At 39.2% G+C, this 21,612-nt stretch overlaps 1 long non-coding RNA gene across 2 annotated transcripts in view; it reads right to left on the minus strand.

Annotated features, from left to right (window-relative positions):
• Positions 1-4,771: 4,771 nt before the first annotated feature.
• Positions 4,772-21,612, minus strand: part of LOC141743339 (uncharacterized) — a 75,480-nt gene continuing 58,639 nt past the window's right edge. Inside the window, exons 3-4 of one of the 2 annotated variants that reach the window (XR_012587016.1) lie at positions 21,071-21,214; positions 4,772-5,853 (exon numbers count right to left, since the gene is read on the minus strand). This is a non-coding gene — a long non-coding RNA (uncharacterized LOC141743339). The remainder of the gene's footprint in view (positions 5,854-21,070; positions 21,215-21,612) is intronic. The other variant, XR_012587015.1, reaches the window with a different exon arrangement.

Here is a 21,612-nt window from a genome sequence, read left to right on the forward strand (position 1 = left end):
CACTTAATCCAAATCTTCAGAAATTGTTGTACATTGTAACTATTAAAAAAGATTTAAAAGAATAAACGGGGGATGTTTAGAAAGATAAACACTTTCTAAAGGTATTACAAACCCAAATTTGGCCCTTACTGCATGAAGTTTCTAGAACAGATAAGTTTGATATTTTTTTATTTATTTTCTGAGCATTCATGTTGTTGTAAGGTTTTCTCTTCAGGCTGTTCTCCAGTTACTATGAGAACTGCAATTCCTTTCTAGGTAATAGCAGAGATTTTTCAAAAACTTCATTTCAAAAACATTACACAATTTGGTGCTCTAAAGAAAAACAATAACCTGATGTCTTAAATCAGGTGATGGGACTCAAGAAATAACTCATAACCTGGTCTCAGTAAGACTTTTGCTTCAAAAAAGAAAGCCTTCAGGAATCTGTGCTATGGGAGAAGAATCTCTTAACACATTGTGAAAACCAGGCAAACTGCCACAAACAATTAATTCTCTTCACCTGTCATCTTTTCAGCTTTGGGTTGACTAAAGATAATGTGTACTTCATAGAGCAATAATAAGCTGTGTAGTCATAACTATCATGCTTACAGAACTCACAGCACTTCTGAGCATCTCCTTTTATAGGGATTTGCTTTTTCCTGATATGCCTTCCCTAAACAGCTTCAACCCTTTAAAAAAAAAAAAAAAAAAAAAGGCTTATGATGAGTTCTATGTCTTGCTATTTTGCCTGGTGATTTCAAGTGTATTTTTGCCCTTTCTGGCTAATTTTTAGCGGTATTTTTTTGGAAACAACTGGAGTTTAAGGTAGGCTTTATCTCTGAGATCTCCAAATTTCTGAAAGTTAGGGGTCTAGTTGAAATCTAGCTTAGTCACTCTGCATGGAAAGCACCTCCCATAGCCTCATGAGGCAGAGTCTGTAAGGACTCACTGATTTTTATTTCATTGACTACTGAGGAAACCTAGACTGAGCACCCCGTTTCTAGCTGTTCAATGATAGGCAGGATGAATCTCATCCCTCATCCTTACATTTCTTTTTCTTCAGTGCAAACGGAGATTTCCCCATAATGGCATGACTGTTGAGGGTGTGGCATTAAGAATGATAACGTCTCAAAAGCTGGCAAAACCAATTTAGTACCTTGTCATACCTGATAAATAAAATGGTTATGTTTTTCAGGAGCAATAATCAGTTATGAAATGTGTGACCCTGGGTCCCATCCTTCTTCTAAAGTCTGCATAAATATATACATTCCTTTATTTTGTAACAGAAATACACCAGCTGTTCACACTCACTATCCTGACCATCCAGTGGCAAGGATGGTTGAAGATTTTGGTGTGAATGTAGAAACCTTTTGCAAAGATGCAGGATGAGGGCTAAGTGAACGCATAACTGGATGCATCCGATCACAATTATTGCTCAGAATTGACCCTCCCCATCTCTATAGTCTCTCCAAGCTGAACACTCCTTGGTAGATTTATATGTGGTTTTTAGCTTTTTGTAACAGACTTCCCTTCCCACAGGCTATAAACCTTAATTAATCAAACACATTTTTCCATTGCTGGAATTTATAAACACAAAAATAAAATAAGAAAAGAACTTAAAAACAGCTGTATAGAGCCAGATACAAAATGCGTGTAGGCTAATTCCTTATCTCTGAGACTGGCCGGTGGCAGATCCTTAGGGAAAGTGTATAACTAAGGAGACATTTATAGTGAAATCATTTCCCTGGCAAATCCTTCGGGCAGGCAGTGGTATAAGGACTTACCACTGCAGTTAATAGCTCCTAACTAATATATATCCATTGAAAAAATCTAATGAGTTTTTGAGCAAATTCATTCAAATTTCCACAACTTTCTGGGGCAATTTAATTACGCTCCATATGAAAAAGTAGTTCACTTTGTTTGTTTTGAACTACTTTCCTGATAATTGAATTGTGTGTCCCCTATTCGGTGTATTTCAAGAAAGGAAGAATAATGATTCCCTGCTCGCTTTTTCAGTGTCATTCATTGTTTTCTATGTCTCTGATCATGTCCATCCCAGTTGTTGCCAAGCTAAAGAGACTATTTTATAGGATTCTTCCTTATTGCAGAAGTTGTTACACACCTCTGGCCATCTTCAACAGCTTCATGTGTTTTTTTTTACCCACCCTCTGAGGGGAATTACCCATTCTGAGATAACAGGATACACTACAGATGTTGATTTAAATAGAGTTGTGGTGGTGGTTTGGATCTCCATTCCCATCTTAACGATCCCTAAGATTCCTTCTGCCTCTAAACACCTTCTAAGAGCTGTACCAGTCTGCAGTGTCTCCAAGATCCCTGCTCTGAATGGCAATAATTAGTGTAGAGCCTTCCACTGAGAATAGATATTTATGGTTGCCTCTTTCCACTTGGTTTACTTTGTGTTTAGCAATTCTTAATTTCATCTGCCATTCCCTTTTCCAGTCATCCATACCATAATTTAAATAAAAAATTATCCAAAGGGGTGACATTCGGTTCTTACACTGTTTCTTCCAGTGTCCAGCATGGTCAGCAGGGAGAATTAGATGGGCTTTCAGTTGGACCCAGATGGTATTAAGTTGCCATAGATTTTACATTTTCAAAGAGGAAAACCACTTCTGAAATAGAAATTTTTCCCAACTGTGTTCAGCAGCTGAGCTGCACATTCTGGAGATTAGAAAGGGGCTGTCTTACCCACAGAAAGACTGGATGGCAACACCACAAAAAAAGAAACTGGTACCACAACACAGTTATTCAGATGCATTTTAATTCAAATTGGATGGGACTGCGGGGGAGGAAATGCTGAAAGCCACAGAAATAGAATTTTTCCTCTCTTGCTTCAGTGTAATTTAAAACATCAAACCATTTTTAATGAGTTTTAGCAAAACCAAGTCTTGGCTGTGACCTGCTATGCCAAAATTTAGCCTGGAGAAAAATTTCAAAGCTGATTTATAAATCCTATAAAACAAGGAGGTTGATGGTGGAAACAGTGAGCTGCAAACACCAATAGGATATACAGTTATAGCCTTATTTTTAACTTTTAATCTGCAGAGAGGCTCTGTAAGGTGTATTTACCTTGCATTCTGATGCTGAAATTTTGCATGAAACTTTTTCCTTATAAACCTATGACTTTGATATTTTGCGCTTTGTTAGACTCAAGGAGAAAAAAGTGTTAGCAAAATAAAACATAGAGAAGGAAGCATGTACCACCAAGCTCTCGTCTGCAGCAGAGGGAGGAGGAACTTCTTTACTTTGAACAGCACTGGAACAGGCTGCCCAGAGAGGTGGTAGAGTCTCCTTCTCTGAAGACATTCAAAACCCACCTGGACACACTCCTGTGCAACCTGCTCTAGGTGACCCTGCTCTGGCAGGGGGGTTGGAGTAGATGATCTCCAGAGGTCCCTTCCAGCCCTACCATACTGTGATTCTGTGTGATTCTGTGACCACATTTACAGTAATAAACAGCAAACAAGCCACTAAACTGCTTGGTGGAAGGACAGCTTATAGTCTTCTGTTGGACAAGTTGTTTCTGCACCCATTTCTCATTCTAGTATAAGGCTGAATAAATACTTCAAGGTACAGAATTTCTTACTGTGAATATGGACATGGCATGCCTGTAGGATCTCTAGGAGATAACTGTCATGCAAATAATTAGCAATGATTAAGTTGCAGCCGTCCTTTTTTCCTTGAGTGTTAGTAATAATAAAAGTTTACAATCATCAGGTCTACCGTGTAATGCTGCCTTATTGATTTCCTTGTCAACAGTTTACACAACGCTTGGAACCTTTTGCATCAAAACATAATTTGAGTTAAAGGTAGGGTCCATTATTTCATAGCCTCTGGCTATGTAGATGTCAAGGGCACAGGTACATCATATCACACCACCTATGGATTACCCATCTGATCTATTCACTATTCTGCACCATTACCCACCAGCTTTCCCAGCAGCTTCATGGCTCCTCAGCTGTATGGTCTTCTGTGTGCTACGTACATGCACATGCTTATTTTCTCATCTAAGTAAGTTTACAGTTTTACCATAGTCCTCTTGGTTCCAGAATGTATCAGCTCTTGCAGATCACACTATTCACCAGAGCTTATCATTCCTTGGGAAATCTCATCCACTGCCTTCTCAGCACATACATTTCCTCCCCTCAGACTTTGTTTTCTTGTAATTATTTCTCCATCCAAACCTATAGACAACGATAGAATTTACAGAAACTCAGGCAAAAAAAAAAAATATTTATGACAAGCCAAGAAATAAAGTTAGGAAAAAAAGTTCTGTAAATAAAGGAATTTTGGTTGGGCTTCACTTTCCTTCTAAATTTTTACTTTAGGTAGTATTGATGTCCACATCTGAGTTGGTCATTTAAGTGGCTGTCACAGGAGTTCACAGTAGAGACCATCACAGTACATATTTTAGGTATCTATCTGTGATGAGATGAATTGTTTGTAGGAGTATTTCTTTCTCCCCGATGACTGTAAAAGGATGCTCAACAGCAAGGTCCGATGTAAACAACCTGCCTTGTAAGTGCCTCAAGTCAGATGAGATGTCTCTGTCCTTCTTTTCCTTTCCCCACACACAGTACATAAACAGAAGGAAATGATGGCGTGACTCCATCCTGCACTGACCTTGAAGAAGGCAGATTTCTTGACTAATAACTGAAGTCTTGACTAATTAGTTAATTACAAGCTGCAATTATCAACTTTCTTTGTAAGAATTTCACTGCCTTCAAGCAAACGTTGTATGCACAAACTTGGCAAAGCACAGACTTTAGCCCTTCAAATCCAGTTTAAAGCAACAACCATTGTGATTACACTGAGAAAAACAGAGAGAAAAGTTCAGCAACACTGATGACAAACAACACTCCAGGGAACAATAGGAAAAAAAAATGTTTTTATTCTGCACGGGGTAGGACCAGTGGAAGTTGCTCCAGCTCCTAAAGAAAACTTATACATTGCTTAACGTTGGTGATGGAGGTCGTGGTGGTGGCAGGGCTATTTTATGATTCTGTTGTTTTCTTTGTACTTTCTACTTCTGTACTTCATTTCCAAAATAAGTGGACGGGAGCCTGGAGACACAGTGAATATTCCTAGCCCCATTACTGGCTCGCTGCAGTAAATGAAAAGGTCTCTTAACCTCCCTGTACCTCACACATCCCATTTGTGAAACAGGCCTTGCCCTTTTACCTCTACAAAGCACTTTGGGACTTAAGGGACTATTATCACTACATTCAGAGGAAAGCCAACAGCTCAAAACAAACAGTCCTGATGCTGGTGGTCACAATGCGAACCATGAAGATTATCCCTACCCAGAGATCATAGACTATGAAAAAATCTAGGCTGTTTAAACATATTCTCTGGTTTTCTTGTCCACCCAAGGAAAAAAGGAGAGGGAGAGGAAAAAAAAAAACCCAAACACTTCAAAGGGTTGGTCCCCTTGCCCAGAGCACTGAGATCTTAAAGCATGCTGTACAACATGGCTACAGCTCACAAGCTAGAGAGAGATCAAAACTGCAGCTTCACCAGCTCTTCTTTGCAATAAAACTAATCACATTAGCCACTTCACAAGAATAAATCTTTCCTTTCCATTTCACTTTGATTTTCCCTTTTCATTTTTATCTTTAATGGGTAATGGTTTGAATAAAAATTTTTAGGTACAAGGAGGACAAGCTAGTTGCAGAGGGCATGTCTGGGATAAGACTGCAAGGTGGAAGCCCTGGAAAGGTCACCACCTTACACGGTAGGCTTGAAATTTGACCCAGTGGTTCAGTAATCTGCTTAAGGATGTATATCAGCTTCTGCATCGTCCTGGCTTGGAGGAAGTTTGTTTCATTTCAAAGCTTCCCTTTTCATCACCTAGAGGGAAATACAAAAAGAGAAAGAAAAATAAAGTATAAGCAGGGAAATATTTCATTTTTCACTGCTACGAGTTTTGTCATTGCTGAGAAGTAAGAAGTCTGGTCTGATATTGCCCGAACCCCTCGATAAAAGCCGATGACAATATGTCAATGAATAAATAAGAAAATAAGGCCAAGAAGACAAAGAAACTAAAGTTGCTGTTCTAACACTTTAATTCAGCTATCTGGGCCTGATTCTGTACAAGCTTGTACACTGAGACCTCTGAGGAAGGACTTCAGGTGTCTCCAAAGTAGGATCATCTACTGAGTGAGCTTCATATTTAGTCCTTGCCACCTAGTTGGCAACGTTTTGCATAAGTGTGTGCTATTTTCTTGTTTTGTATGTTGTACAGAATCAGGCCCTGATTTTTGGTAGACTAACTGTGAGGGAACAGATTAAGATAAATGTAAATACACAGAGATGTTCTTGGCATTTTAGGCAAGCTTTTCTTCTCTGCATTAAAAATTTAACAAACACTACTGTATTAATTACTTCAGCAGGTAGCATCTCGGTTTCTAAACCCCTGGACTCACCTGTTTTCCTGACCAGGGGTTCGAGAGAGGAAGAAAATAAAAATTACTCTACAAAAAGCAGCAAATGAATTCCCAAGCTCCGCAAATCTTTTCAGCTTCTGGTATGCACAGTACATCAAACCAGTTTGTTGTCCCCTGAAGGAAGCTGTTTATTCATGACAATATTAATCAGGTTTTTTCCATTGTTTTCTGACCCCTTCCCTTCCAAAATCCTTCTTTCCCTACCTCCTTCATTTTAACGGCATTAAACAACATTTAACCTAAATAGTCAAATTATACCATCAGTTTCTTACTGCAGTCTAATGCAAATGAATAGCTGAGGAAAATCGTGCTCAATTTAAGAGGACTCACTTCTGCTATAATTTTTTAGCTTAAGTAGAGGTTTATAAGCCTGCATGAAAGAGACAATGGTCTTTCTTTTTCTTTTTCTTTTTTTTTTTTTCAATTTTGATTTGGTTTGGTGGGGTTTTTGTGGTTGTTGTTGTTGCAATTATTTCTACATCTGCAATTGCAATTCAGGACCTGAAACTTGCTGTTCATGAAAAATTAGAAAGTGCATCTTGTTGTCGAAGGAGCTGAGGTTTGCAGAGAGATGTGTGGGGGTGTGCCCACACTTTTTCTGTCCTCATTTCGAATACAAAGGTTTAAGGAAGTGTATGCTGTCTGGCTCCCTGGTATAAAGGCAGGGGGACTTGCAAAGCCCTTGTCACTGCCATAAGCCAAGGTGTGACTTCAATGACGACCATTAGTCTAGAAAAAAATTCTACCATCAGAGACTTCAGGCATGTCATGGCATGAGGGGAGGAGAAGATGTTCCCAGATGGACTTCGCCTGCATTGATCAAGGAAATTAGAAATGCTCTAGGTAAAATCCAGTGCAAAAATGGTAGCGTAGGAGCGCACTTTGTTCAGCGTGCTGTGCTCTTCCTAAGGTGTGGAGTGGACCCTACATTCTCTCTTCACTGATGCCCTCAGGATATTTGGTCTGAGATGGAGTTCAGCAAGTCTCCTCTCCTGTATTAATAGAAATTTGGGCATCACTTTAATACTGACCATGTTTATAAACCAATTTCATTAGTATTTCTACTTTGCAAACAAGGAAACTGAGACACAAAACACTTAAGTAATATGGTCTGATTCTCATCATGGGGCAAAATTTGGAGTCTACTCCATTTCCGCCCCTATTTCTTATCAGAAAGAAAATAAATGTGATATTAACTGTTATTCTGAAGAATGGAGATCCACATACGGTATTTTTTAAAAGCATAGATTTTCTTTCTTTGTTTATTTAAAGAATTAATAAAAAAATGCAACTATTTATATGTTTTAGGAATCTGAAAATTACTGGTAGGCATTAATATGAACAGTTGAAATGGGTCTACAGTCCATTCTAAGGAACTCAACACGGAAATAGCTCTAAAATTACGTTAACAGAGTACAAGCAGCACAAATTCCTAAACATATTAGAGCAACAATGTGCTATAAAATGTGGCCACATCTGTTCAAAAGTGTAAGAATAATAAGAGGTCTCTCTGCCTGGAGAAATGTAGTATGATTCAGGCGTCAGGCAAAGGTTCACTGCTATGATATGATAGAGCTGTCGCCTTTTAATATGTGATGCCAAAAAAAGAAGAAAGATTCATAGCTCCCTTCTCAGTCAATTTTAATTAGATTGGGGGAAGAGAAGGTTGGCTGTGGAGGGGGAGCCACCATATGCTGGTGATATCTGAACATACACAGACAAATACAATAAAACATTGCTATTTCTGTGTCTGGGTCTATCTGCTGCCCTTTTTCCAGTATACATTTAATAAGGAGGTCAGTGGGGGAAAAAAAAAACAGAGCAAGCAGGATCTCTATGACTAGTTCTGGACCAGCTGTCTTAACTGGAAATCTTGGACATGTAGCTAATACATGCATTATTTTTAACTAAGAGGTCTCCGTTCCTGCAAATGCAGGCAGGTTTGTTTAGCCTCCCACATATGAAAAAATTTAATTGATTTCAGGGGGGCTGCTTTCACTGCTAGCATTGAACATCTGCTTAATGCTTGAAGGAGCAGCACCCTAATTTTCTTTTCCAAATAAACCTCATGACACATAAAGTAGTAACTGACAGGCAATAACCGTGTAAAATTCATTCACTCCATATGTGTTTACAAGGCTAAGAAAGAAAACTAATAGAGAGAGAAGTGTAGTTCTCAAAAATCTGTGAGAGGTAGTTTCACGTGAGATGCATAAACCATCTTATGAGCAGTGTAAGATGCTTTGTCAGGGCATTTGTACCACACTCATCCCTACAGTAATCTTAGTGTTTGACGTAGGAATTTAGAAGGAAAAGAGTATGGGAAAATTGGCAGATGGTCCTGCAATTAAGGTGCTGAGCTGTGATTCAATGCCTTGTTCCCTTCCTCTCTCTACTATGGCAAACACCTGTGGTAACCTTGGGAGTTACTTTTCTATAGACTATAGAAATAGCGCTCATTACTGGAGCTCTGAATACCTCAAAGCAGTGCCAGCCCCCAGCAATCCGACAGAAAACACTGCTCTTTTCAAGGCAACCTGTGGAAGGAATCTTTATGATTTCTATTGCCACCTTCCACTTAATTTTAAATAGAGCTTTCTCACACGAGGGCCAAAATAATGCTAAAGTAAGCAATACCCCTGGCTCTCCTAATTTCATGGTAAAAAAATTTGCAAGGCATAGTTTAACCTTACTTTCATTGGTTGGTTTATTCATTTATTTAGTTTTATATGATTTTTCAGGAAGGGCAGAAGTTGAGGACAAGAGGGACAAAAGGCTTGAAGGCTCAAAGTGAAAATAAGCAGGCTGTGGAGTAGGACCTTTTGGAAATGTGATACTTTTTAGTGGGGCCACAAAGAAGCAGATTGAAATAGCACAATTGTGTCATGTGCCGTTGGAAAATAACATGCAATAACTGCAACCCAGGACAGAGCCACAAGAGAGTCAAGGTCAAGTTGCATGAACAATCTTAACTGTGGCATTTCCTGAGTTTTACTTATTTGACTTTACTGCCTGAGCTTTTTGTTCTAGTTATTTTCTATTACATATATGAAACACATTCAACCTGCACATTATTCATTAATAGCTGGTGTTTAACAGGAAACGGAATAAAACCGTGTGGGCTATGCATGTTTGTGTGGCAAAAAATCGCAGGAGAAATCTTTGTAATATTTCTTTGGCCTTTTGTTTAGGGGAGCTGCAGAGTGAAATATTGCCCTCAGGACAGAAAAAAAGACTGCCTGAGTCTTACATGAAGAAATTTCAGCCTTTAGCTCCAGGCGTTGCATCATAATCTCAGTAACCCTCTATCCCTAGGTGATACTTTACCACATTTTCCTCCACAGTCGCTATTTATAGGCTGGGAGAGAGTGCAGACAGTGTGGTATGTTATATACACATGGCGGTTTGTTTTGTGTGTATGAGAGGAACATGAGGTTTGTTCCTAACAATTCAGGCAGCTTTATTTTATGTTCTCTGAAAATGTAGACACAGAAAACTCTTTCTAGATGGAGTGGTGAAAAAGAAGTTTCTCTTATCAAATGGTATTTGGGAAAAAAAGAACAAAACAGCAAGCGAACACCCTGAAAAACAACTGAAGATATTCAGAGACCTTTCCTTTTGTTCATATCCTCAGTTCTGGAAGTAAAAAAAAAAACCTATCCAAAAAGAGTCAGTCAAGGCATCCTAGTGAAGGTTTACATGGATGTAATTGTAATCCAAACTCAGTCTTTTGCATCATGTTTAACTTAGCAACTTGTGAAGTATATGGTACAGTAACTTCACTGAGACAGGATTCATTGGACCTTAACCTTATGATGTCACAGCTAATCTAAGCTGGGCTCATAAGCTTCCTCTATGGAGTTGATGAAGAATGGTAGACAATTTATTCCAACTGTGAATGTATATAGAGTAATGTCTTTCCCTCTATCGATGGTGTGGGTAACCTGAAGCCTATGTACATCATTTTTGAATAGATGAAGTAAAGTAAAATGTGTGTTCATAAGATCATAGGAAAAATCAGGTTGTAAGGACCATCATGAATCTCTGTTCAAAGCAGGATCAGCTCTGAGCTCAGACCAACTTACACAGGGCTTTGTCCAGCCTGGAGAAAGGCTGGAGGCTGTGCAGCCCATTTGAAAAGCCTGTTGCAATAGCCAAGCAGGAAAGCTATCCTCCTTTCCTTGTGTCTCAAGTCAGATTTTTTAACATGGAAACAGTTCTTTTTGGAGGGGACCTCAGGGATTTATGTAGTCCAACCTCTTACTCAAAGCATATGTCATCTAGAGCACTGCATGGCATATGTCATTAGTTATGAATCTTGATATCATAAAGGGAAAAGCATTTTCTCCTTTGTCACTGATATGGAAAAGAATTCTTTGTTGTCACATACATTCACTCTCTGGAAACTGCAGATTTAGATGTTAGATTTGCTCATTTAAATACGAGTGAAAGTTTTAGTAAGATCTTCCAAAGTGTTTAGTTCAGCAGAAGAACAAGGAAAGAACAGTAGCTACAAGGTAAGTTAGAGGATAAGAGGCAATTAGAGGATGTTAATGGACTGGGCTGAAGGAGAAGGAAAAAGGTTTTCTGAGACATTCAAGCATTGGGTGCTGGCAATGATCTTGTTTAATGCTTTCATTAATAAACTTGGCAAAAATTAGGAGTATGCTAATTAAACTGATGACAAAAACTGGGAGACATCATTGACACAGAGGAATGCAATTTACTGAAATAATTGAATGGAACTGAAATAACAGAAATAGGATGAGATTTAATGCTTTGAAGTTATAAGGTCACACACTTGGAGACTAGGAACAATTTATCTAGTAAAGCTTCAAGTTTTACAGTGCAAACAGCTGATAAGAAAGTATAAGATGGTACATTAGTCAATCAGAGTATGTCTGTGAGCCACCAACATAGTATGGCCATGGAAAAGACAAATGTGAATCTAAGGGGTATCAGGTTGAATACTTGAAACAGATGCAAGGAAGTATTAATTGCACTTTCCAAAGCAACAGTCTTTTCTGTGCATGCAGTTCTGGTCACTTCTGATCAATAAAGATATTAAACTTCTAATATTACATTCTTGTTTTGTAGAAGAAGGAAATTTAATGAGATGCAAGAGGGAAAGACAGATTCCACTTTGCCTCATGATATAGTATGAAACTACAGAAGATTTAGACTAGGGGGAAGCAGACAGCCAGGCTTTAAATTTCTGATGTATGAGATCAGTTAAGAAAGCATGATCTAAATTTGCACTTCATTGGTTCTTCCTTCTTTAACATTGTTATAAAAGTTATGTATGCAACCAATATTCTGATGGAAAAACTAAGCTTTGTTTTCTCGGAATAAAACGGTTTTTTTCTTTAAGTTCATCTGATGTTGAGAGAGAGCTCCGATCAGTATGACAATCATGGACATATTCTTTCCTCAGCAGCAATAGGTCCAAATGAACCTGACTCGCTACCAAAACCATGGTGTTTGCTACCTGGCACATGCTGGGGATGAAGCATGCTTCCAGCTGGCCTGCAAGAGCCAGTGTGGAACCAGTCAAATAGTGAACAGAGAACCCTTTCTCCTCTGCAATGTCAATTAATGTGCCATTTGCCAAAAACATCTTGGTAGGCTGAAGGAGACACATCCCACAATGCTGAATAGCTTCAGGTTATCAAAATGACATACCTTGCTAAGACTTGTGTCTTATTTTCCAATTAGCCCAAGTTATACTTTTTTCCTTACAAGACAAAATGGTCTGTGAAATCTTGGAAATGAGTTTCCTTTCCATTTTCCCATAGCATTTTCTGTCCTTCCTAGGTAAATGGTAACTGAGAATACAAAAAGATCAGGAAAAAGACCTTTTCTAAGTTGCTGGTGGTGTCACTGTGCTCAAGATGAGTGTTGGACTGAGAGAACAGGTGATAAAAGTGGCATAATCCTTGTGGCTGGAGCTGCACATTTTTAAAACCTAGTTTTATACACAGAAGAGTCCAGGTAAATAATGAGGAACCTGGAGATTAAGGCAGGGACTGAAAGCAAATAAGTGACCTGACCTAAAGCTTGCCAGATGGGCTTTGATAAATTAAAGAAGAATCTACCTGACCATTCTGGGTTTTATTAGATGGCATTTAAATGGGGCCAAGACCAGTGAATAGAAAAAAAAATCTAAGTAAAAAAAAAACGCTCTGGCATATTGGTAGGTGGAAATAATACTTTTGCTTCGCTTGGAGGGAGAAGGAGGAAGGTAAGCTTCTACTTATTGTTGCAGTAATTATAGATATCAGGTCAAGAATACCTTCCCAACAGGAGCAGTCTGTGCTAATACACTGTGCTTTTTATAACTCAGCTCTTTTCTTGACCATTTTCCTTTGCAACAGGTTCCACAATCTAATTTTTGCCTTTTTAAAAATGGCTTGTTCCAATGGCAGAACACCAGACACCACCAGCTAATTTATCAAAAAGCCATTTTTTAATCTATATCATATTTTGTTGAAAATTTTGAGACACATACCATGAACATATTAGCAGATATCCACCAAAGAGTGGTGGTGTATAATCCATCCTACACATACCCTAATTTTTCTTACTGTTAAATTTTGAATATGTTGCACAAAGAGATTATGACATTGTAAAGTGTCTGGTGATCAAAACAATATTCCTCCCTCTCTCTTGAGGAGCAAAGCCTGTACGTAGTCCACACAGTAGCATGCGAGCAAATGCACATACCTCTGAAAAAGGACAGAGAACAAAATCCTCAACCTAGCTTTTTCTGTACGTCAAAAAGTATTTCACTGAAATCAAAACTAAGTGGAACTGAATACTCTCAACAGCCATCTAGCCAAAGAGAAAAACAGCGGGGAAAAATTGAGAAGACAGTAACAAGCAGAAAAGCAGACAAATTGAGTATAACAGCCACCGATGCAATAATCATAATGAGAGCAATTGAATTGCACCTTGAAAGGTCACATTTACTTGCAGCCCATATGGGTCCTGGATGTGTGTATTTGCACAAAAAAGCCAGATGGCAGGGCCCACCCCCTCTCTACACACACCCCTGTCTCTATCCAAGCTTGCAGTTCCCAAGGGCACTATCACCTGTGCTATCCCAGACCTCCTGGGGGAATCTCACTATCGGCTAGAGCGCACTCAGCCCTCCTTATGGTGCAGTGCCTTCACCTACTGCTCTCCCTTCCATAGGTGGTAGCTTAAATGTACAACTGAGCCCCAAATCCAGATGCTTTTCTACTTTTTAAAGGAGCCACTAGGCTAGGATTTATCGATGAGCACTTTGCAACCAACTGATGGAACAGGTTTGATATGAACTGCTGGTGGACACGTTAAACCGAAATGCAGCATTAATCAAATTATGCTGTGGTCTGCGACAGATCACTGCATACAAAAAGCACAGACCTGGCAGAGGTCTGACTTATCCCAAAGTGCAAAAGGAGCTACAGATTTTACATAGCAGTTACCACAGCGAATGCTTCTCCGTCACTGAAGTTCACAGCAAAAGCTCAGCACAAATAACAAGCTTAGTCACAGGATCAAAGAACTGATGAGAGAAGATCATTGGCTACTGTATTGTTTCCTCCTAATTTTGTGGTTAATTGTCTTTTCAAACAAGAGTCCTTAAATAAATGTTGACAGTAAAAAAAGTCTGAATTCAAGTGGCACATTGAAGCGCCATGTCACATCTGTGTCCAGCAGCCAATGTTACCAATGCCTGCCAAAGTCTAAAGTCACTTCATAGATATTTCAGTTAGGTGTTTAGTGAAAGCCAAGTACCTGTGCCCCTTCTGTAGCTAATGAAGAGCATCAGGAAATTCCAGAGGTGCGTTCATTTTATCCTTGAAAACACCTTCCTAAGAGAAGGTGACAAATTTTGCAAAGGCTGAAGATAAGCAATGAGATTTCCATCTAGGACAACCACTCATCCATGGATAAGCAAGTCACCTAAAAACAGGTTGCGGCACAAATCCAGAAAATCATTTGATTTTGCATCTCTGGATTTGTCCAAAGATGTTTTTTAACTGATTTATTACTGTGCTCTTCTGATTACTAAAACAACATGGAAGATATTAATTTAACATGAAAATACACCATTCTATGCTCCTTTATTATCCTGGAATTAAAAGAATTCTGATGATGAGTTATCCTTTCCACTTGCATTTGGCCTTCAACCAAAGGACCTCTGAATCTTCTGATGAGCTCAGGATAGCCGTAGAAAAAAGTATGTGCAGAGAACGTGAACCAAAGCAACATGATCTCAGTGTCAGTGGCTGGGAGGGGGGATAAAATACAGACTTTCTCGGTAGCTTTCTGGAAAGCACAAACTAAGTGAAGCATCAGTATGTGAACATTTGAGGAGAAAGAATTACTATATCAACATGCACCAAGACCTGAGTTTCTCTCATTGCATTCTCATCCAGAAGTTGCATAACCACATTAGCGCATTAGTACTTTTGGAGAAGACTAACTGTGTAAGACTTAGGAGCTTTATGGTTTCCTGACAGGAGCTGGCTCATATCCAGCCAGCTAAGAGCTTGGGCAGAGGAGGTTGGGGCTGTCTGCACCACCCATGCAGGCATGACCTTGCTTACATTTAAATCTGCAATGAAACATCTGACCCCTTTTAAAGAGGGACAATAGAGACTCCCCGTGTTTGGCCGTGTTGTCGTAGCAACTGTAATTTAGCTTATAAAGAGAGTGAATGCAGTTGGCCAAGTTCTTGCTGTCCAGCAAACAACAAAATCCCTGTCTGGGCTTTAAGCACCAGCTACGAACAGTGAGAATAGCTCAGACTGCGGGTCTTGCATCCAGGCACGGGTAAAGGCAGGTGGATAGATATGGAAGTAATGTCAATAAAAGCAGGATATATTAAAAATAATAATCATCACAAAGCAAAATGCCAAGAGGAGCTGAGCTATACACATTTCTGAGACATTAATTACACTTTAAAACTTTCTTCTGTCTCTTAAGGTTCCACTGGTCTATCCTTACAAGGCATAGCCATATTTTTCAAAATTCAGCCTATGATATCAAAGTAGTCCCTTCTGGCTTGAAAAAATGTAAGCTCATCAGTGTTCCAGACTGGAAGAAATGCTGTCACTAAATATAAACCAATACCTCTTTTCCTCTTCCTATCTTTTTAATTTTTTTGTTTCACTACATACAGTGAAAACTTGGTCTCTTAAGCTACAGCAACTAGTCCCAGCGATGAGACTGCATTTCTGCTTGGGGGATGGTTATGGTTTTTTATTTCCAACCACGTGCACTCCCTGTCAAATTCCAAGTCATTTTTATTTAATCTAATTCTCTATCAAGCTGATTCTCTGTCTCCCAAGCCTTCCTGTCTTCCAGCTGGGCATTATTTAAAGCAGTGATTTGCAAAACATTAAAGAAGGCATATAAATAAATTACTGTCTGGAGAGTGAGTCATCATTATTTAATAGGAGACTGTATCATAAGTAGTGGCTGCTTGTTGGCAAAGCAGGCCCATGTTACCCCCAGTTTTATCCTGCTGTTCTCTGCTGCTCTCCAGCTTTCTGAGGGCTTGTCCTGCTCTATCACATCCCATGATATTTTGCCTCCTGGTAAACGAGGCTCTTACTCTGGACCCCTGGTGTTACAGGAGATAAGGACAGCAAAGGCACACCAAGACCTGAAACACAAGAGCTGCCCCGTTGTAACGTGGGTTCAGAAGAGACACCTTATGCCTAGGGTCCTGTTAATCTCTAGATGCTGGTCAGCTGAAGGGCATCCAGAGCACAAGGGTGAGAGCCTGTGGGCACACTAACATGTACAGGCTTCCCCGAGAGAAATTATGGAGTGTGCCACTGCTCCTGAAGACATTGTCTGGCCGTGGGAACGGGCTAGGACTCAACTTAACTGAGAACATACATGTGCCCCAGTTGCATCTTAATTTCTATGACTTTGGGGCCTAAATTAAAGGAATTTATCCAGAGGAACACCTGACTGTGCTTTTACAGTGTGGAAAGGAGGAGAGTAGTGCAATAGGGATTACTTGGTACAGAGACAGAGATCCCTCTCTCTTCTACTAGCCCCACTCAGTTGTGTCTCCCAATATCTCTACAGAGACAGTTTATTTCTTCATGTTCAAAATTCTGCTACAGAAGCAAGTGGGAAGGATACAATTAAAATAATCCTCAAGCACTATTCCGTCTTCTGTCCTACCTTACACTTGCTACGGCCTGGTTCCCAATTATATTCTTTATTTTTAAACCCTACACAAGAGCCATACAACGACCCCACCTAAGGCTTCACTTAAAATTCTTCCTCCTCCCCATCACAGTCTTCAACTTCTGTCTCCCAGTCACTTTGCACTGCTGGTCCCAGTCACCATCTTAGCAGTGGAAAAGCTACAGTCAACTAGAGTAACTGCATGTTACTACCTTTAAAAATAATGCAGCAAAGCCTCCCAAAAACTCAAATGCTACCATTCTTCATTTCCACTTCCTCATTCATGACTCCTCTGGAAGAACCTGACTTAGTTAAATCCATGATAATCTCTCATATAGTGAGGGTTTTTTTGACTGTGGTGTTATCTGACAGGCAGAGTTCCCACTGACAGCCACAACAATACTGACAAATCCCTTTTTATTCACATTGCCTTGAAGTTTCCACCCCATCCTTTCTGTGTGCAGAACAGGTGTGACCTTAGTGTATCTATTTTAGGCCCTTAGTAGCATTTGAACAGGTATGAGATACTTCCTGATGAGAATGCCAGCTAGAAAAAGGATCGCATCTGCATCTGGCGTCAGCCAGTGTCATTCTTGTAAAGTAAAGATCCAAGAACCATTGAAAGCTGTAATAACTTCCACTGTCTGAGGACCTGATCAGAGCCTCTGCGCATTTGCATAAGGCCGAATGCATCTAAAGGATCACCATAAAAATAAGCAGAGGGAGATGATTAATTATTTTCTAATTTTTTGGTGGACTTTTTATTTTACTTTTCTGCTGAGACAGTTTATCTCTAGAGGTCACAAGAAGGATTTTGAGTCTCCTCTTGGTGCCAATGGGTATGCTTATCAACTCTATTCTTGTTTTCCCTACAATGACTTGTAAAGAAAAGCCAAGTGGGGTGGAAAGAGGACAGTCTTAAGATCCAAGCCAAAGGTTTTGTCAAAAACTAGCAATGCCATTTCAGTTTTCTGTACCTCTGTTTCTTCTTTGGGTAAGCCAGGCCCATGTCCTCCTGTGTGTTTATACCATACTTAGCTTAGCAAGACCCCGATCTTAAATGGGACTTTTTGATAAGCTCTTATGAAACAGAAATTTATTCCACTTAACTTATGTACTAATGCATAGTTTATGGCCCAAGGGGACTACAAAGGGAAGAACATCCAAGCTAGTTATCTGCCTCCATCTATCACTTACATTTGGAATGAAGACTAAACACTTAATTCCTAAATAAAGCATCTAATAGTAAAAGTGCCTTTCTCCGTAATAAGTGACTAAGAAGCAATAGAAGGCAACCTATGAATCCCGAGTTATGGTGCTTTGAGTAACAAAAGGAAATTGGGAAAAGTTCCAACGTATGGAAAACGAAATTAAATTTGGCTTGGAAAGGAACCATGTTCATAGCAATGACAGCCAACTGACCGCAATGGTTATACTTCATATGTATCACCAGGTATGGCAATCCTTGCTCCTAGTAATGGCCATTTTTCCTACTTGGGGAATGCAGAATAAAGTGATAGATCGCTATTATGCCTTTATGCTCATGAAGGCTACAGATCAATTACCAAGGTTCTCTCTCCTTTTACCCTCCAGCTTTTTCCTTTCTTTGGCTAAGAGCCAGGATAGAAAATATGTTTACTGTCAGCAAAAATACCCTGTTAAAGTAAGCAGAAAAGAATAAATAATTAGCAGCCCCTTAAAAAAAAAAACTTGGGCTAAATTGTTTTCTACTAGCAAAGATAATCATCTTAATAGGTAATTTTTATTTGGTTATGGTTTATCTGGAAATGGGAATCATTAAAATGACTCGTCAATAGAACAACCAAGGCTACTAACGAGGTGTAATTATAACATAAGATATATACAATTAAACATTATAAATTGACAAGTCCTTGACAGCCTGTAGTGAGCTAATCTCCTGCTATTGCTCAGAAGCGTTAGGAATATTCAGTGCCCTTTCTGAGCTAAATGCACGCTTGGATAATACATTTTCCTTTCCCAAGCTCTCCCTGCAACTAGATTGCACATTCGTCATTTCCCGGCAGTATTCAAAATGGAATTTTAAAAGAGCCATTGAAACCTATTTGTCCTTTAGCCCATGGTTATGACCATTACTACAAAATGTGAGTATATATATCTGATATACTGAGAAGTGGCGGTATCCTGTATTCTAATGCACTTGCATCCAGCACTAAACTACTGTGAAGGCTGATGATGTTTTGCTGGAAAGGATGAGGAATATATGCATGTCTCATTTAAAAACCCACCTGGTGTTGATATTTATTAAATGAACTTCATAAGCAGATGATAAATTGCATTTTTATGCCTTCCTCACCTGCACTGTACTCTTTAGTCTATTTCTCTCCCTGAGTTCCTTCCAACTTTCAAAATCTCTAAATGGCCTCAAGCAGCCACTGTATTATTTTTAACCTTACCATGTAAAGCTTCTAGGGCTTTTTCTCCATTTTGCCTAAACATGGAATTTTTCTTGCCTGAGATTAGGGTGCTCTCACTTGGATGAAGAATGAACAATACTGTTTCTACACAGGTGGAAAATCAAGTCTCTTATAATACACAGAGCCTCTAAGCAAGTTGAGGAATTCTGTCTTTGCAAAACAAAGATCTCCAGCTCCATAACAGGCCCAGTATCTACCCCTAAATCCCACTCTGTGACATATAATGTATGGTGTCCTCCAATTACAGAAAACACTGTTTTAGCTTATCTTACATTAAAGGGTTTTCAAACATTAGCTTAGATTTCTCCTATCTCTTCATCCTTTCCAGTTAGACTAATGGTAACTGAAGCACATGACTGCACATATGGAATGAAAAATGAGTCACTAAAAGCTCTGAGCCATGTTTAATCTGTTTTCCCTAATCACAAGTAACGGAGTACTGCAAGTGTGGATGGCCCTGCTTCCCTCTTCCCTGTGTTATAGACTTGTCCAAAAGTTAAGAGCTTCTGAGTATAGGAACGTATAGCATTTCTTTTGTTCTGTTCATGAATAGTTTATAGAGGGCTCTCTGGCTTTTAGGTTACTCTTATTGCTTCACATGAATGCTCGTTTACCGCTCACTGGCGGGTGAACATCTGTGGTCAGAACCTCAGCTGGTGTAAATAGGTATGTAATGGAGACTGGATGATTTTTGCCAGCTGATGATCTGAAATAAGACATCTCAGCATTGAAAATCTTCCATTTCTGATTAGACAGAGAAGAGAAACACTGCATGATGTGAACAGCAGCTCTTGAAATAAGTATCTTGAAATTAGAAAGGGGAAAAAATGTTATCTGTGTTTCATGAGTAGACTTGAAATTTCAGTACTAGTCCAAGATCACTTTTCTTCCATTTTGGAGTCTTCTATATAGATGCTGAGACCACCTCCGTAACATCAGAACACTTTCCAACACCACACTGAGCAACATAATATAATTTGTTATGTTTATTCTCCTGTCTCTGTAGCAGGACAAGCATGTGCAGCGAAGTACCTCTCTTTCAAAGGGTTGTGGGATCAGTTTTTCTTTTTTAGAATGTTATTAATTAGGGTATGTGAAGGCTGGGTGTCTTTTAATAAATTAATATATTTTTATGGAGGGGTGAAAAAGCAGGAAAAAAAAGCAAGTATATTTCACTTCTACATGAAGATGGTAAGATTTACAAGCATAGTGTCCTGACCTCTGTGAATTTACTACTCATCTGACCTTTTACTATATTAAAGAAAGTCAAAGTGTGGCAAAGAAATGAACTTTTTGGCCATGATATTTACTCTGTAGTTTTACATGGTCTTTATAGATATTCTGAGCCTACATCCTAAGTCTTGAAGATAACGAGTTCATGTATGGAAAAAAATATGTCTTATTTTTTCTTTAAACAAATAAAAATTTATGATGAATCTATCTTAGTCAAAAAGTGGAGTTAATTCAAAAAGACAAAAACTGTAATCTTTTTTTAATGGTGAAAATGAGGAAAAATGACAGCTTTTATGTATCCTTATTTTAGTCTTAAAATCCTACTTAAAGAAATCAGGAAGAGAAGCTAAAATGTCTGCAGAAAAACAAAATGATAAAAACATAAATACATCATAAGAAACAAAACCAAAAATAGAGAGGAGAAAGGTGGGTATCAGACCCAGAAACTGTGTATGAGAAGCTCTGGGCCAGATTTTTATTGAGGGGTTGCTCCTCTCAGACCACCTCCAAAAGTATAAATACTTTGCTCCCTCAAACCTCTGAGGAGGGAAGGGACAATTACGTTGCCCAATATTTTTAAATGGAAAAATGCCTTGCTTTTTCCCTTGGGGTGACAACATTTAATGGGTAATGAATGACTGACTGAATCCCTCTGTGGTTCTTGAACTGCTGTTCTATGATAATTCTAAGGAAATCCTTCTTGCAGAAAGCCAGACCAATAGACTAAGCACTCACCTGAGATCCTTTTTAAATTCATGGTTCTTTGATTGTCACATGTGGCTTCTTCGTGAGACTTCTTTAAAGCAGGAGACTTTTCTGTCTGACTTCAAGATCCAATGTCAGCAGTGTGGGGCAGGCTAGGATTCTTCCTGCGGGCTTCTAGAAAAAGAGAAAAACACTTAGACAAGCATTTAATTGTAAAGGAAGAAAAGCAGGTCCAAGAACATCTTTCCACTTTGTTAAAGAGAGGCACCAATACATCAGAAGTAGTAATATTTCACTTACAGCTTGGATGAAGGGGACAGAATACATGTAGAAAAGAAGATTTTGCCTATCGATGCCTATCTGTCTGTCCCCATAGCAAGGAGCTGCGTCCTGGCTCCCTTCCAGCAGCTCAGTAGAGCCATGCTGCCTGCACCACTAGGCTGACCAGCACTGTTTCATTCTTTCCTCATACTTCTCTCTGAGTCAATTGTCTTCTTCAATTCTCAGAGCTATTCTCTCAATGCCAAAACACCTTCTCCCCCACCCTGCTTTGTACACGCTGTCTTGGCCAA

This window comes from Larus michahellis, chromosome 5, assembly GCF_964199755.1.
Source record: "Larus michahellis chromosome 5, bLarMic1.1, whole genome shotgun sequence".
Taxonomy (NCBI): domain Eukaryota; kingdom Metazoa; phylum Chordata; class Aves; order Charadriiformes; family Laridae; genus Larus; species Larus michahellis.